Genomic DNA, 15,242 nt, shown 5'->3' with positions numbered 1-15,242 from the left:
GGATAAAAGAGGACACTAACAACTACTAAGACAAAGAAACCAAACAAATAAAGTGCAAGGGACTAGGATTAACAAGTATCTTGGCAATTATACCAACCCCGAAACATGCGCAAACCAACGGTTGTGAAGACCAACGGTAAGCTCAACCAAAAGAGCATATCAAGCTATTTTCCTAGAGGTCTAACTAGCGTCAACTACGATAAACTCTAGCTAGGAACGTCATAAGACACCTCAATCGTGTAAATGCAAGCCACAAATCAATTGTCCGTATCAATGTAAACCTACAATACAATCTAGCATAATTCTCAACGCCTAATCGAATTACACACATGCAAGCTTTTATTAATCACTTTAATCTCAACAATCAATCAACACAATTCCCTCAATTGAGCACAATCAATCAATCATACAAGCTTCACCCTATCCCTAGCCAAACAACTACTCAAACATCATCATCTATCAACAAAAACCTAAAGAAAATAAGAATCAACAAAATATGAAGAACAATTACACTAATCAAAGATCAAATATCAATATCAAACCAAACAAACATGAATTAACTAAGCAAAGCAATAAAATGAGATTGAGTTAGAAATCCTCATTGATTGATTTGATGTTCTTCAATACAATTGTCACCTTGAATCTTCAATCACTCAAATCACCATTGAAATCCCTCACTTTCTCTCTCTAAAATCTACTCCTAAAACTAACCCTAAAAACTAGAGAGAGAAGCTCTCAACTAAGCTAAGAAAATATGATCTAATTGTAATTGTAATTCTAATTCTACTTATTTCCCTCTCTACCCAAAAATGGTTATTTATAAAAACAAAGATTAAAATAAAATACAATAGAAAAGAAAATAAAAGAAAAGGAAAAGAAAAGAAATAAAATAAAATAAAATAAGAAAAGAAAATGGAAAAGAAAACTAAGAAATCTATATTATAATTTAACAGTCGCTTTTAACGTGAAGCCTCCAAATCCCAAATACTAAATTCTCACTCACTCCCGCCTTTTCCACTTAATCTCTCTAAACAGCATACTCTACTGACTATTACATTTGAATTTCAAAAAAAAAAAAAAAAAAGGAAAAACCCCAAATCGTGGTAAGGCTGTTATATTAACTCCCCCACACTACTCCATAACTGCACACACTACAACAGAGTAATAGAGTATGGATTATGTACTACATACTTTGAAACAATCATTTCACTTACACAAAAAAAAAAAAAAAAAAAAAAAAAAAAAAAAAAAAAAATTCACAAATCTGATTGTTTGGGGTTTCAATCAGGTAACCAACATTTTGCTCACACAATTCCGGCGAAGTCATACATCTATGCCGTCGTTTTCTTCGTCGTCTTCGTTGTTTCCTTCTTCTTCTTTGTGGATTCACTTGAGATAGGTGCTTTTTGGTGTTACTAATTCATCTTCTTCTTCCCCAATTTCAAGGTAAAAACAAATTTTGTGTTAATTATTTGATTGGATTTATTAGTGGGAATGCATTTTAGACATTTTATACACGCCAATTAAAGAACTCATTCAAATAGTAAGAAGAACAGGAAAAAAAATGGAGCAAAAACAATGAAACGACAGGAATTTCCCTAACTTGGAGAAGTGGGAATTTCGAGGAGAAATTAACAAAAATAAAATTTGACACAGTTCAATGAATTATTAGTCACTTAAATTAGAGTAACGGTAAGTATGTGAATGAGTAATAATAAAATCCAGAAGAAAAAAAATTGGAAGAAAATGGAAGAATTGGGGAGTTAAAAAAGTGATGAAAAATGGCTTAGATTCAAAGTGAGGCTTGGGTTGCTGCTAGGTGAGAGAGAGAATATAAAAACTCAAAATATATGTATATACTATAATACGTTAAAAAAAGAGACCTAACTTTATACTATAATATAAGTAGAGAAACACATGAAATTAATAAATAAATGTTGTTATGAGAATATATTATAATATTGTTATGAGAATATATTTAGGCATATAGATTTACTCATTGTACATTAAAGTATATACGTTGATTTACTCATTACACTATCAGCAAATGTTTAATAAAAAATATATATCAGGATTTTGAGTTTATATCAGGAAAATATGTAGGTGTATTACTATAGATATTTATATAATTAAAAGCAAAGATAAATATTGTATTTTATTTGCTAGATAAATATTGTATTTTGTTTGCTAGATATCAGTTTTGTTGCCTATGCATGCATATTATTGTATTTTGTAAGCAAAGATAAATATTGTATTTATTATTGGGTTAAATTTTTTCAAATTTTGTTATGCATAATCTAGAGTGTAGTTTCAACATTAAATTCTTAATACTACGTAACAATATTGTCTATCATCCGAAACTCCAACAAAGTGTCTCTTTACTTATAGACTCATAAGGGGTGATTTCTAATCATTATCGATTAGACATTACATAATGTCTATCTTTTGTTACAATATTGTCTATCATGATTGAGTGTATTACCCGTCAATCCTTTACTGTAAGTTGGAAAGTGAATAAGGAATGTGCCATCATATTATGTAATCGTTTTTTTTTTGTTAAAAAAATACAGAATAAATACTGCATAATATTTCTTCCAAAAAAAATCTAATATTATCGCTACTAATCAATAGTTTTTACATTGAAATCAATTTTTACGTAAATTGCAATTGTTATCTTTTTCAAAAAAAAAAATAATCATTTCCTCTTTTTTTCCACTTAAGTATTTTTGTTATTAAAAAAAACACACAGAATAAATATTACATTTAAAAAAAAAAAATCAATTCCTCTTTTTTGCCACCTGAATTTTTTTGTACAAAAAAAAAACACAAAATAAATATTACTCCAAACTTTACTAATTTTGTACAAACATACTCTAAAAAATCAAACAATACAGACAATTATATGAACAACCTTTTTATACAAGTCTATAACAACATTTATTGTTAATTGAGGATTAGCAATAACAATGTTGATCCCTTGACCACAATTGTACTACTATTTCATGCCTGTAAGGTAGAATTCAATAATAAGTTAATTAGAGTTAGACGTGACTCATTATTTTTTGTAATGTATGTAGAAATGGAGTTGGTGTTGGAGATCGTTCATTAATTTAAATTATTGTTCTATTTTTTTTACAGTATATAAAACACTCCGTTGACTGCGTTTCACCTTTATCTTAAATTTCTACACCCTACAGGTATGAACAATTTATTTTTCTTTAATTTTGGTAATGTGAATGAGCATGTATATTAATTAGGTAATTTCAGGATTTTATCTGCTCATAGAAGGACATGCTATTAATTTGCCACTACACTACATTACATACATATATTAATTTGCCACTACTAGGATTATAACATTGTAAATTGTTACAACTTACTTATATTAATTGATGTTGTTCAAGCTATAATATCGATTCTTATATATTTATCTCTTGATTATTGTATAACTAAGAGATTAGAATGGACATACATTCAAGTAATTATCGATTCAGAGAGAATTTGCAACACAAACATGCTAGATTAGCTGTTAGGCGAAGGTTACTATTCAAACGCACTACAAACCATGAAGATCCTATTTTCAAGCAACATCGTTACTTATTGGAGAAAGAAGCACGATCCTTGCGACTATTAATGATGCAATTACGTCGATCAACACATCAATATCACGATGTGACACGTGAAGTGGAGTAATTTCCTAATGAGATCAATATGAATGGTACTTAATTATAAGAACCATTAATATTTACTTTATAATAGTAATACCTTGCATAAAGGATTCTATTAAATTTTTAAAAATTTAATTCCAGAAAGCTCACCTAATGATTCGATGCAATTACGTCGATCTACACATCAATATCACGATGTATCACGTGAAGTGGAGCAATTTCCTAATGATATCAATATAAATGGTACTTATAAGGACCATTAATATTTACTTTATAGTAGTAATACTAATACCTTGCATTCAGGATTCTATTAAATTTTAAAACACTTTCATTCCAGAAAGCTCACCTAATGAGGGGATAGACAATGATGCTAGACCTGATGAGCAAATTGTCGGAAGGAGAGGTAACCACTTTGCCAAGCTACTTAACGACACACATAAGTGATGTCGACAATATTAATTGATATTCACTAAAATAAAAAATTTGCATGCAGAAGTGACTCATCAATATCGTCGTACCGATGGGTTTGATAGACGTTGGGAGTTTGGACCTAGAACGGTTGTGTGTCCTGATTGCAAGGCCCTTATGTGGATAGAAGAAAGGGTAAAGAGTAGCAATAAAACACACCCAAGGTTCAATCACTGCTGTCAAAGTGGGCAAGTTATATTGCCGCTTTTACCTTTGACACCGCCATTTTTAATGTCACTTTTGCCACATCAACAATTCCGAAACAATATTAGAGCTTTCAACTCTATGTTAGCTTTCACCTCTATGGGCGGTCGGATTGATAACACTGTTAATGATGGTAGAGGCCCCTATGTCTATCGTATAAGTGGTAGTAATTACCATCGAATTGGAACTTTACTCCCTGAGCCGGGAACAGGTCCAAAGTTTGCACAATTGTACATCTATGATACTGACAATGAAACATCCAACCGACTACATCACATGAGGGGCGCGGAAGCTTCTTCCATAGATCCAGGAATTTTACAAGGACTCAAAATGATGCTTGATGATATAAATCCTTATGTCACAGTATTCAGAAATGCTGGCAATATGTTGCACGATCAAGGTGAGCATCAAGATTTGAGAATTAAGCATATTTTCGCAAGAGAAGGCAGACAATATATCCAACCAACCGCAAGTGAAGTGGCTGCATTGATGGTAGGTGATGGAACTGAAGACATAGGAAATCGAGATATCATATTGCAAAAAATAGATGGTGGGTTACAAAGGATTGATGAAACTCATCCAAGTTATATGCCTTTACAATACCCACTACTGTTTCCATATGGTACCGATGGATGGAGAGTTGGGATACCTAAGGCGTCAAGTACAAGTACCAGTCGAAATACTGTGACAATGCGACAATTCTACGCATTTAGGATACATGATAGGGAAGAAGAGGGTGATACCTTGATAGATTTCGGGCGCTTATTGCAACAATTTGATGTTGATGCATACGCTGCAATGGAACAATATCGATTATCATGGATAAGGAGAAATCAAGGCAGGCTTCGCTCTGATTTATACAGTGGACTCCAAGATGCAATCAGGGCGGGAGATGTCAATGCTACTGATGTAGGTCGATTATTCATATTACCATCATCCTTCACACGAAGCCCCCGTAATATGGCCCATCATTATCAAGATGGTATGGCAATTGTTCGCGTTTTGGGTCCGCCTGATTATTTATAACTTTCACTTGCAATCCAAACTGGCCTGAGATTGTAAATGAGATATCTACACGTGGAAGTCGTCGCACTGAAGATAGACCAGACATTGTAGCACGTGTTTTCAAGATCAAATTGAAACAAATGCTTCGCGATTTGAAGGATAACAAGAAGTTTGGAAAAGTCATTGCTGGTGAGTTGTGTTGATTAATTATGTAATCGTACTATATTTTTTGACATATTTAATTAATTAACATGGGACATGTTTCATGTGTCAGATTTTTATGTCATTGAATTTCAAAAGCGCGGACTTTCACATGCGCATATTCTCATAACATTGGCTCCAGAAGATAAGCCTAAGTGTCCAGAGGATATCGATGTAATTATCTCTACGGAAATCCCTGACAAGGATATAGATCCTTTGGCATTTGAAACAATTACCAAGAACATGCTCCATCGACCATGTGGGCCATGTTTATTTGATGGAAAGTGTTCAAAGAATTTCCCGAAGAAATTTTGTACTGAAACCACCTTTGATGATAATGGCTTTGTGCAGTATAGACGTAGACAACATAGAGAGCCCATCATTGGTAATGGAAGGGAGGTGGATAACCGTTGGGTGGTACCATATAACAGAGATCTATGTGTTAAGTACAATGCACACATAAATGTTGAGCGTGTTGCTGCGAGAAGTGTGGTAAAGTATCTATACAAGTATGTTACTAAAGGTCAAGATCGAGCAACAATTGTCATTGAAAACAATTCAACCACACGACGTGGTCAAGAGGTACGACAAGGAAACATAGTGGATGAGATAAAACAGTACTTATATTGTCGATATGTATCGGCCATTGAATCATGCTGGAGAATATTTGAGTTTGATTTGCAACATCAATATCCTTCAACGGAACTACTTCAGTTTCATCTACCTGGTGAACAATTTGTAGTTTTCAATGATAATGATGATCTTCACACAGTCCTTGAACGACCGAGATTGCAACAAACCATGTTAACTATGTGGTTTCAAGCTAACAAGGATTTTCCAGAAGCAAAACAATACATTTACCAAAATTTTCCTATGGGATTCACATGGAATCGTTCTACAAAAAGGTGGGCACAACGGCAACAAAGACCTTGCATTGGTAGATTGCCTTTTGTTCATCCAAATTCTGGGGAACGATATTACTTACGGATGCTTTTAACTAAGGTTTTGTGGAGCGGAATGTTTTGAAGATATACGAACTGTTGATGGTGCCATCCACCCTACCTTTAGATCTGCATGTCACGCCTTAGGATTGCTTGACGACGATAATGAGTGGCATGAAACTCTGTCAGAAGCCTCTAACTGGGCATCGGGTTCACAGTTCAGAAACATGTTTTGCTCCATATTGATGTTTTCAGAAGTAAGTGATCCGAAACAGTTGTGGGAACAACATTGGGGTGAACTTACCGATGACCTCGAGAGAATGATGCAACGTCAAACTAGAAACCCTAACTTACGATTAACTCCCGAAGAGATGCAGAATCAAGGATTACAAGAGATTGAGCATATATTGAATAAACTTGGAAGGTCATTGACAGATTTCCCTGACATGCCACAACCTTCTTCGGAGTTAGCACGCAGTGCCTTAAATCGGTTGATAATAGATGAACTTGAATATGACACACATGATGAAGCCAACATATTTGATACCTTAGTTAGAGGGTTAAACACGGATCAATATAGAGTATATGCTGCAATACTCGATGCTCATTCTCGAGATGTAGGTGGCTTATTTTTTGTCTACGGCAGTGGTGGGACAGGAAAGACATACCTGTGGAACACTCTGATTGCGAAATTCAGATCTGAAAGAAATATCGTTCTCTCTGTGGCTTCATCGAGAATTGCTGCTTTATTATTGCCTGGAGGTAAAACCGCACATTCGACTTTCAAGATTCCTTTTGATCCTGATCCACATTCCGTTTGTAACTTCAAAAAAGACTCAACCCGTGCTGATTTGATCCGTGAAGCATCATTAATTATATGGGATGAGGCTCCAATGACCCATCGATTAGCATTTGAGGCGGTAGATCGACATTTCAAGGATATTTGTAGTGACAATAGAGTTTTCGGAGGTAAATTGGTTGTTCTTGGTGGAGACTTCAGACAGATACTTCCCGTGGTGCCAGATGAAGGACGAGAATCTATTGTTGCAGCTACCTTGCATCGAGCGTCCTTTTGGAGAGACTGCCAAGTTATGTGTCTAAAGATAAACATGCGTTTATCTCGAAGTGACGTTCCCTCCGATACCCTTGAAAAAATTCGAGAATTTGCTGATTGGATAATTAAAGTTGGAGAAGGAGTTATAGCAGGAGTGCCCATTACAGAGGAAGGTGAACCAAATTGGATTGAAATACCACGTGATTTTTTGATAACCAATGATGAACATGGTTTGCAAAATCTCATTAACTTTGTCTACCCAAACTTGCCTTCAAATTACACGGATTGGGAGTACCTCAAGGATCGCGGAATTCTAGCACCAACAAACAACGATGTAGATGAGTTAAATTCGAAAATTTTATCAATGCTACCAGGAAATGTGCATGGCTACTATAGTTCGGATACTTTGGGTCATACAGGAGATGGTGGGATCCTTGATAACATGGAGCCTATGGAATTATTAAACTCATTAAATTTGTCAGGTCTTCCTAATCATTGCTTAGAGTTGAAAGTTGGTGCCCCGGTTTGATGCGAAATATGAACCAATCCATAGGGTTGTGCAATGGAACACGTCTTATAATCAAGAAATTGGGTTACAGAGTGATTGAGGCACAAGTGATCACAGGTCCAAGAGCTACAGAATCAGTTCTAATTCCGCGAATTGATTTAACACCTTCCAACAAGAAGATAGATCTCCCTCTTAAAAGAAGGCAATTTCCATTAAAATTAGCTTTTGCTATGACAATAAATAAGAGCCAAGGACAGACATTGAGTAAAGTTGGCATTTTTCTCCCTAGGCCCGTGTTTAGTCATGGCCAATTATATGTTGCAATGTCACGAGTTACATCTCCCTCCGGGCTAAAAATCTTAGTACAAAATAAGAAGGATGTTTCACACATTTTGACTAAAAATATTGTGTATAAGGAAGTATTAAATAGTGTAAATTAGCTATGTATGTAGTTTTGTCATAACATTTATTTAGTAACTCTTAACAGTGTTTGTTTTATTGTAATTTCAGAGCTATACTATTTTTTTATGTATTAGATTTTCTTTGTCATGTTAATTCTTCTATTTTACTTTATTAAAGATTTATTTCATTATCGATACTATTTATGTAACCTTTATACATGTACGAGGTTGGATCAATAATGATATATTATGTAAATTATTTTTTATGCCCACTTCAATGATGTTAAAATGCAGGAAATGAACACAAGATACACACCATGTCGTTGTATTACCCTTACAACATTGAATGTGAATATGAGAGTGCGTTTGTTATGGATGGTCAATGAACAAAGTAGAGCTAGAGGTACAAATTACGTCCATCGTTCGTGGAGTATGGTATTCATTGACTCAGAGCTTTGAACTATATTTTTACTTAGTGCTTACTTTTTTTTTTCAATATATATTCATTTATTTGACACTTATGTATGTATCAAATTTTCAATTTATAGGGGGACGAAGTTCAAATCACACTATTTAATGCTGACATTGATAAATATAAAGAGATCTTGAAACAAGGAAAGGTTTATTCAATTGCTCAGCTAGATCTTATGCCTCTAGATACATCTTACAAATATTCCAATAACCAAATGAGGTTGAAATTTGGCAACAAGACCATGATAACAGAAATTCTTGATGATTGTGATGATATCCCAAGGTACAATTTCATGTTTATTGAATTTTGCCACATTCCACAGTACCTTCACATGCGCAATAGTCCTCTCATCGGTATGTGTCTTTTAGTAATTAAAATAAATAGTACTAATATTTATTGCATTTTAAAAATTATTTTTTGAGTTCTGAAGGTCATATCCGATCTTTTTTTCTTGATGATGAATGTACACAGATGTTATTGGATTGGTTATATATGTGTCTGAATCATATAGAGTCTCGGGTGGGAGACAACAATTCAAAAGAGATGTGTTACTCTGCAACACAAAGTAAGAGCATATTACAAAAGTTACAATATGTTTATGTAATTATAACAACTTATGCAATGTTAATTTTTTTTTTTTTTTTTAAAAAAAAAATAAATAAAATCTATTGACATATTTTGATTTACAGCATGGAAACAATGAGGCTAACTTTATGGGAAGGGTTTGCTCATGATCAAGGTCGTTTCTTATTCAATGAGCTTAATCAGGATCATGTGTTGGGTGCATCCATGGTATCAGTTGGCTCCTATTATGGTAAAATAAGTTTTTTAAAATTACATAACCATGGAAAGACTATGGTGTCATTTTCATTATTATCATCTCTTTGAATACTTTTACTAACCTTCCAATAGGTGCATGTCTTTCGACTGTTGGACGTACCAGACTTTTTATTGATCTTGATATTGATGAAACTGATGATCTACATGGCTGGTACGCCTAAATACATCATAATATACAATGTAAGTTTATATTGCATACTAATTTACTTATATAACTCATATAGGTATGCAGATGATGGATATGTCCAAAAACATATCAGCTGGAGTCAGATATTAGCTAATAGTATCTCTGAAATGGAAATGGTGTTTAATGCAAAAAGGATCAAGTTAAATCAGTTTTCAGCGGCTCATAATGTATGTATATCAACAATTATTGATTTCATTTTCTTATACATGAGGTATTTAATATTTGATGTGTGTTTTCAGGTAAAATAATTTCGAGTACTAGCAAAGGTGTTATCTATTGATTCTTCTATGCCTATTTGGTATGAATCATGTGCTCGACACTTAAGGAGAGCTGATATGTGCGTGGAGTATGACCCCTCTTTTAGTAGGCCAAGGTATTTTCACTTTTTTTATTTTAATTAAAAAAAATATAATTATAACCTGCTTTACATATCACTATACCTAATTATATCATATCAATAAAAACAGATATAGAATCAATGTAAAAATTGGTGACGCTACAAATACAATGTCTGTTACACTCTCTGGCCAATATGCTGAGATGATTATTGGCTGTTCAATATCAAGTATTCAAGCGATGACAGATAATGTAAGTATATCCTTTAATCATATATATTAAGGAATTACTCACCGGCATAATGGCTACATTTGTTATTTATGAACAGGAATTTGGAGACTACTTTCTAGAGGAGTATCTGAGTGAACGATTGATGAATACATTCACTTTCATACTACATGTTCCTGAGATAGGAAATAATGATATCATAGTTGCATCTGTTTTACAAGTAAGATGGGAGGAAGAATTCTATTATCTGAAACGAGAGATGCGTGGACAATCTAATTGAAGACTTAAATTCATTTAGCATAATATTTCAAGACTTTAATTTTTTTTTTTTTTTTTTTTTTTTTTTTTTTTTTTTTTTTTTTATAATTTATATGAATTCAACACTTGGTTTTTTTTTTCTTCATTTTTTTGGTTTTTGTTGTTATTATATTTGGTTTTATTAAATACCATTTGCATCTATATACTTTGTATTTTTTTTTAATCCTATCCTTAATTATAACCCGTGCATTAGCACGGACACATTCTAGTAAAAAGGAAATAAAACAAAGAAAAATCCAAAGAAAAACGGCTCCTTGAGTCGGTTGGCTCCTTGAGTCGGTTTTAGCTACTCCAACAAAGGGAATTATCCCCTGCTTCTCACGCACCCTCAAATCATCATCATCAAGGTCCGATCAACAAAATTCATTAAGATCAACGGCCGAAACTGAATCCCCTGCCACGCACCTCCTTCAAACCCACAAACGCGCGACCGCGAAGGAAGCAAGTGCGGCCGCGAAGGTTGCGAGCGCGGCCGCGTTGAGTGAGGTCTAAATTGAGTGCGTTTGCGGTGGCTGCTACTTGGTGCTACTGCCGAAAATCGCTGTTAATTGTGGTGGTGAATGCGGGGAAGGAGATGAGTGGGCTGCGCTTCTGGTTGTGGGTTTGCTGCGAAATTGTTGCTGCTATTGGTGTTTGAATTGGTGGCGGAATTGGAGTGCGAAGGTGGAGCAGGGGTTGCGCAATTGGTTGTTGCAGGGGCTGGTTTGGTGGCTATTACGGGAAAAGGGGAGCTGGTGCGTGAGTGGTGGTCGGTGTGTGATGGTGGCTGGCTGGTGTCAATTGCGGTTGTTGTTGGAGCAAGGGAAATGCGGGGCTGCTGCTTGGAGTGGGAGGCAGGGAACATGGGAAGCAAGGAAATAGGTGAGTGGTGAGGTTGTTGGTGGGCACAAGCATCACCCTCGCAACATGCTCTTGATGAACACCAAAGTATGCAGTAGCAAAACACCTTTTTAGTGGGTTCAAGACTACCCGGAATGCGAGCGTAACTTGATAGCGCAAGGACTTGAACTTAGAACAACCACCTACAAATCACAAATAAAACCAAGGAAGAAAATCAAGTAAAATAAAACTAAAACCAACAAATAAAATTAAAAGAAATAAAATAAAAATGAAAATAATAAAAGAAAGAAAATATAATAAAATGAAAAGAAAAGAAAAGAAAGAAAATGAAATGAAAATGAAATAAAATAAACTAAAATAAAATAAAACTAAATCTATAAAATCTAAAATAAAGGAAAAGCAACTAAAATAACGAAAATAGAACAAATAAAGGAGAAAATACTAGAAAAACCATGGAAATGCACAAAAGCCGTAAAATACGAGAAGAAAGGTAAAATGGAGAGAGAAAGCATTAAACTAAACATTTATTGAGCAAGAAAGCTATGAGAAGAGGATAAAAATGACCTAAATGCTCATCAAATGGGTGCCAGTAATGACACTCATCAGCTACCAACGTGGCATGCTGCCACGTGGTGGCTGCCACGTGCGCTACCACGCGTGCTGCCACATGGCGTTTTGCCATGTGTGCTACCACGTGGCACGCTCCTATTGAGCTCGCTTTCCTAGCCTTTCGTGTGGCTAGTGTTTAGGGTAATTTTACCCTGCCACGTGGCCCAATCAGAGGATGACACGTGTCAGCCTCAGAATGGTCCAGAGTGGACCAATCCCTGCTTGACACGTGTCACTCCAAAAATAAAGGGAAGAAGGGCGGCCTTCAGGCCCAAATCCCGAGAACGCCGCAAAACGGCGCAGCCCACCAATGATTAGGGTTCAGTGACCTAATCAGGGGCACAATTTCCAAAGACCCTATAAATAGGGAGATGTCCCTCATTTTGAGGGCACGTTTTATCATTTATTACACATTTACTCTTTGATAGAGACATCCTGAGCTTGGAATCCGAGCAGATCCTTACCTAAATTTTCGCACCTTTTTCTCCCTTCAAGTTTCTAACTTGTGCGTCGGAGGCGGAGCACCACCCAACTGGTGTCTCCGTTTGTTTTGCAGGTACAGCTCACCCCGGATCAGTCTTCGTGTTGTAACTCTCCCGAGGGACAAAAACACCCAAAACATTTGGCGCCGTCTGTGGGGAGAGTACCTCGAAGATGGTTCAAAAGTCTGTACCACCCCCTAACCGTCTGGACGATGACCCATAAGTTTTTACAGACCAGGAGGATGAGGATCCTCAGCTCGAAACCTTTACAGCCGAGGATGGCTCGCTCAGAATTAAGAGCATCCGGCCCAGAGATATTCTGGAGCGGGGTGCCACCCAGGCGGGTCCAAGCCGACCCACTGGGCAGCCGGAAGGGGAAACCCAAGCGGCCGCTGGATCAGCCCCTGTCACCCGAGACGAACTCATGAGATTCATGACAAGTTTCAAGGGTGAAATTAAAGAGCTGATCACCAAAAGCCGGGCTGGCCCAAGTAAAGGTCAGTCGGCGAAAAAGACTCCTCTAGAGAAGGGGAAGTCAGTAAGAAACCGGCAGCCCACTCCTCATCCAAAGCAGAAGGCAGCCGGGACCATTGATTGGTAAAAAATTCTCCTTCCTGGGAAGAACACCAATAACACTCGCCGGACTCAGCAGCCGGTGAGAAGTAAAAAATCAACTCTTGATGCCCGAGAGATCATTAACCGGAAGAGAAACCAATCGCTGTCTGAGTCGGCTTCAACGTCGAACTTTCCAGATTGCTTCAACAATAACTCTGCCGGGAATGCATCTTCCTTGCATGAGAATCAGACAGGCGGTAATACCGTGCATTCTGGCCCTCATATGATTGGAGTTGTACCGTATGTGCCTACTCAGGTCTACGCCCAGTATCCCCCTCATTTCATGCAGCCAACCCTCTTTGGAGGTCAGGCGGCATATCCAAATGTCCAGCCATTGGACTGGCAGCTTCGTCTGCTGCGCCTAGGTGAACAGCCTTCTGCGTTCACCCGGGAGATAACCGAGGCGGCCCAGCCGGCCAAGGTTAAGAATGTGTTGGTTGGTACCTATAATGGTACCACCAACCCGGAAGACCACCTCATGGCTTACACCAACCTCATGTATCTGCAGGGGTTGGATGATGCCACTTGGTGTCAGTGCTTCCCGGCTACATTGAAGGGCATTGCCCAACAATGGTTTGGCAACTTGCCGGCCGGATCCATCGATAGCTTTAGGAAGCTTGCCTTCCTGTTTGCTTCCAACTTCTCAATGAACATCCCTGCTAAGAAAACAAGCCTTGATTTTAGCACTGTTAAGCAGGGAGAAAGAGAAGGGCTGCGCTCATATGTCAGGCGGTTCAATCTGATAAGAATTCAGATTCAAGGACTGTCTGACGAGGTAGCTTTTACAGACTTTTTCAAAGGTCTGAGAGACGGGTCGACCTTTAAGTTCGACCTAGTTAGAAAAGGGGCTTTCACCTTACAGGCGGCCCTGAGGGAGGCGGAAAGCTACATCCAAGCTACCGACCTCTGCTCGCCTGGTAACTAGTCGGACTCCAAGAAGTCCGACAAACAGAAAGACAACCGGTCTGCTCAGCCGGCCAAAAACAAAGAAGAGAGCAAGAAAAGAAAAGAAGCCTGGGCGGTTACTGACTCTGACCAGCCGTCCCAGAAGAAAAAGAAAGAGTTTAAACCGTACGTCCCCAAGTACGAGTTTAACAAAGACTGCAACTCCATCCTTATAGAGGTAAAGGACCGGCTGTCCATTGAGAAGCCGAATCCTATGAAGAGTTTTGTCCAGTCACGGAACAAAAATAAATTCTGTCAGTTCCATGAGGAGGTCGGCCATGACACCAACGACTGCTTCAGTCTTCAGCGGGCGTTGGACCGTCTGGCTGACAAAGGGCTGTTGAAGTCCTACATTTCTAAGTCCCCAGCCGGGGCAAAAAAGAAAAACAAGGGTCAGTCCTCCACGACTACCCCCCAGCCTGCTAGTAGCTCGGATACAGATAAGGAGCCGGTCTACACAATAACAGGCGGGTTCTCCTGTGGTGGCCCTACCATCCGGGGCACCAAGAGCCATCTTCGAAAGATGGACAAGGATGATGACGAGCAGGCGTCTGTAAGCACCTCCTTCCCAGACGTCTTGATTACTAAGAAGGATAGGGGCAGCGTCCGCCGTCCGCATGATGACCCGGTTGTCATTGAATGTAAGGTTGCCAACCAACTGGTTGGAAGAATCCTTATTGACACCGGCAGCTCATCAGACATCATCAGCCTCCGGTGCTTGCAAAAGCTGAAATATAACGTCAGCAGCATGCATCCGGTCACCCACCCCTTGGTTGGTTTCGAGGGTGGGATGGTCTACCCAGCCGGAAGAATTGACTTACCAATCCGGCTGGGAGAGATGGGCCAAGGACGACATATTGTCGTCAGATTCTTGGTCGTTGAGGAGTTGACCGCCTACAACATTATCCTTGGCCGGCCGA

The 15,242-nt window shown here is 37.7% G+C and overlaps 3 long non-coding RNA genes across 3 annotated transcripts; all 3 read left to right on the top strand.

Annotated features, from left to right (window-relative positions):
* Positions 1 to 1,349: 1,349 nt before the first annotated feature.
* Positions 1,350 to 8,897, top strand: LOC145634790 (uncharacterized). The gene is made up of 3 exons (XR_014113563.1): positions 1,350 to 1,446; positions 3,139 to 3,197; positions 8,745 to 8,897. It is a non-coding gene; the product is annotated as an uncharacterized LOC145634790 (long non-coding RNA).
* Positions 8,898 to 8,914: 17 nt separating this feature from the next.
* LOC145634789 (uncharacterized) lies at positions 8,915 to 9,730 on the top strand. The gene is made up of 3 exons (XR_014113562.1): positions 8,915 to 9,204; positions 9,394 to 9,487; positions 9,612 to 9,730. It is a non-coding gene; the product is annotated as an uncharacterized LOC145634789 (long non-coding RNA).
* A 109-nt stretch (positions 9,731 to 9,839) lies between these two features.
* On the top strand, positions 9,840 to 10,467 carry LOC145634788 (uncharacterized). Its single transcript, XR_014113561.1, has 3 exons — positions 9,840 to 9,913; positions 9,987 to 10,116; positions 10,189 to 10,467. It is a non-coding gene; the product is annotated as an uncharacterized LOC145634788 (long non-coding RNA).
* The last annotated feature ends 4,775 nt before the right edge of the window (positions 10,468 to 15,242 follow it).

This window comes from Chenopodium album, chromosome 6 (assembly GCF_948465745.1).
Source record: "Chenopodium album chromosome 6, dcCheAlbu1.1, whole genome shotgun sequence".
In the NCBI taxonomy this organism is placed as follows: domain Eukaryota; kingdom Viridiplantae; phylum Streptophyta; class Magnoliopsida; order Caryophyllales; family Amaranthaceae; genus Chenopodium; species Chenopodium album.
Note: the sequence above shows the minus strand (reverse complement) of the source record. Positions and strands in the feature narration are given on the sequence as shown.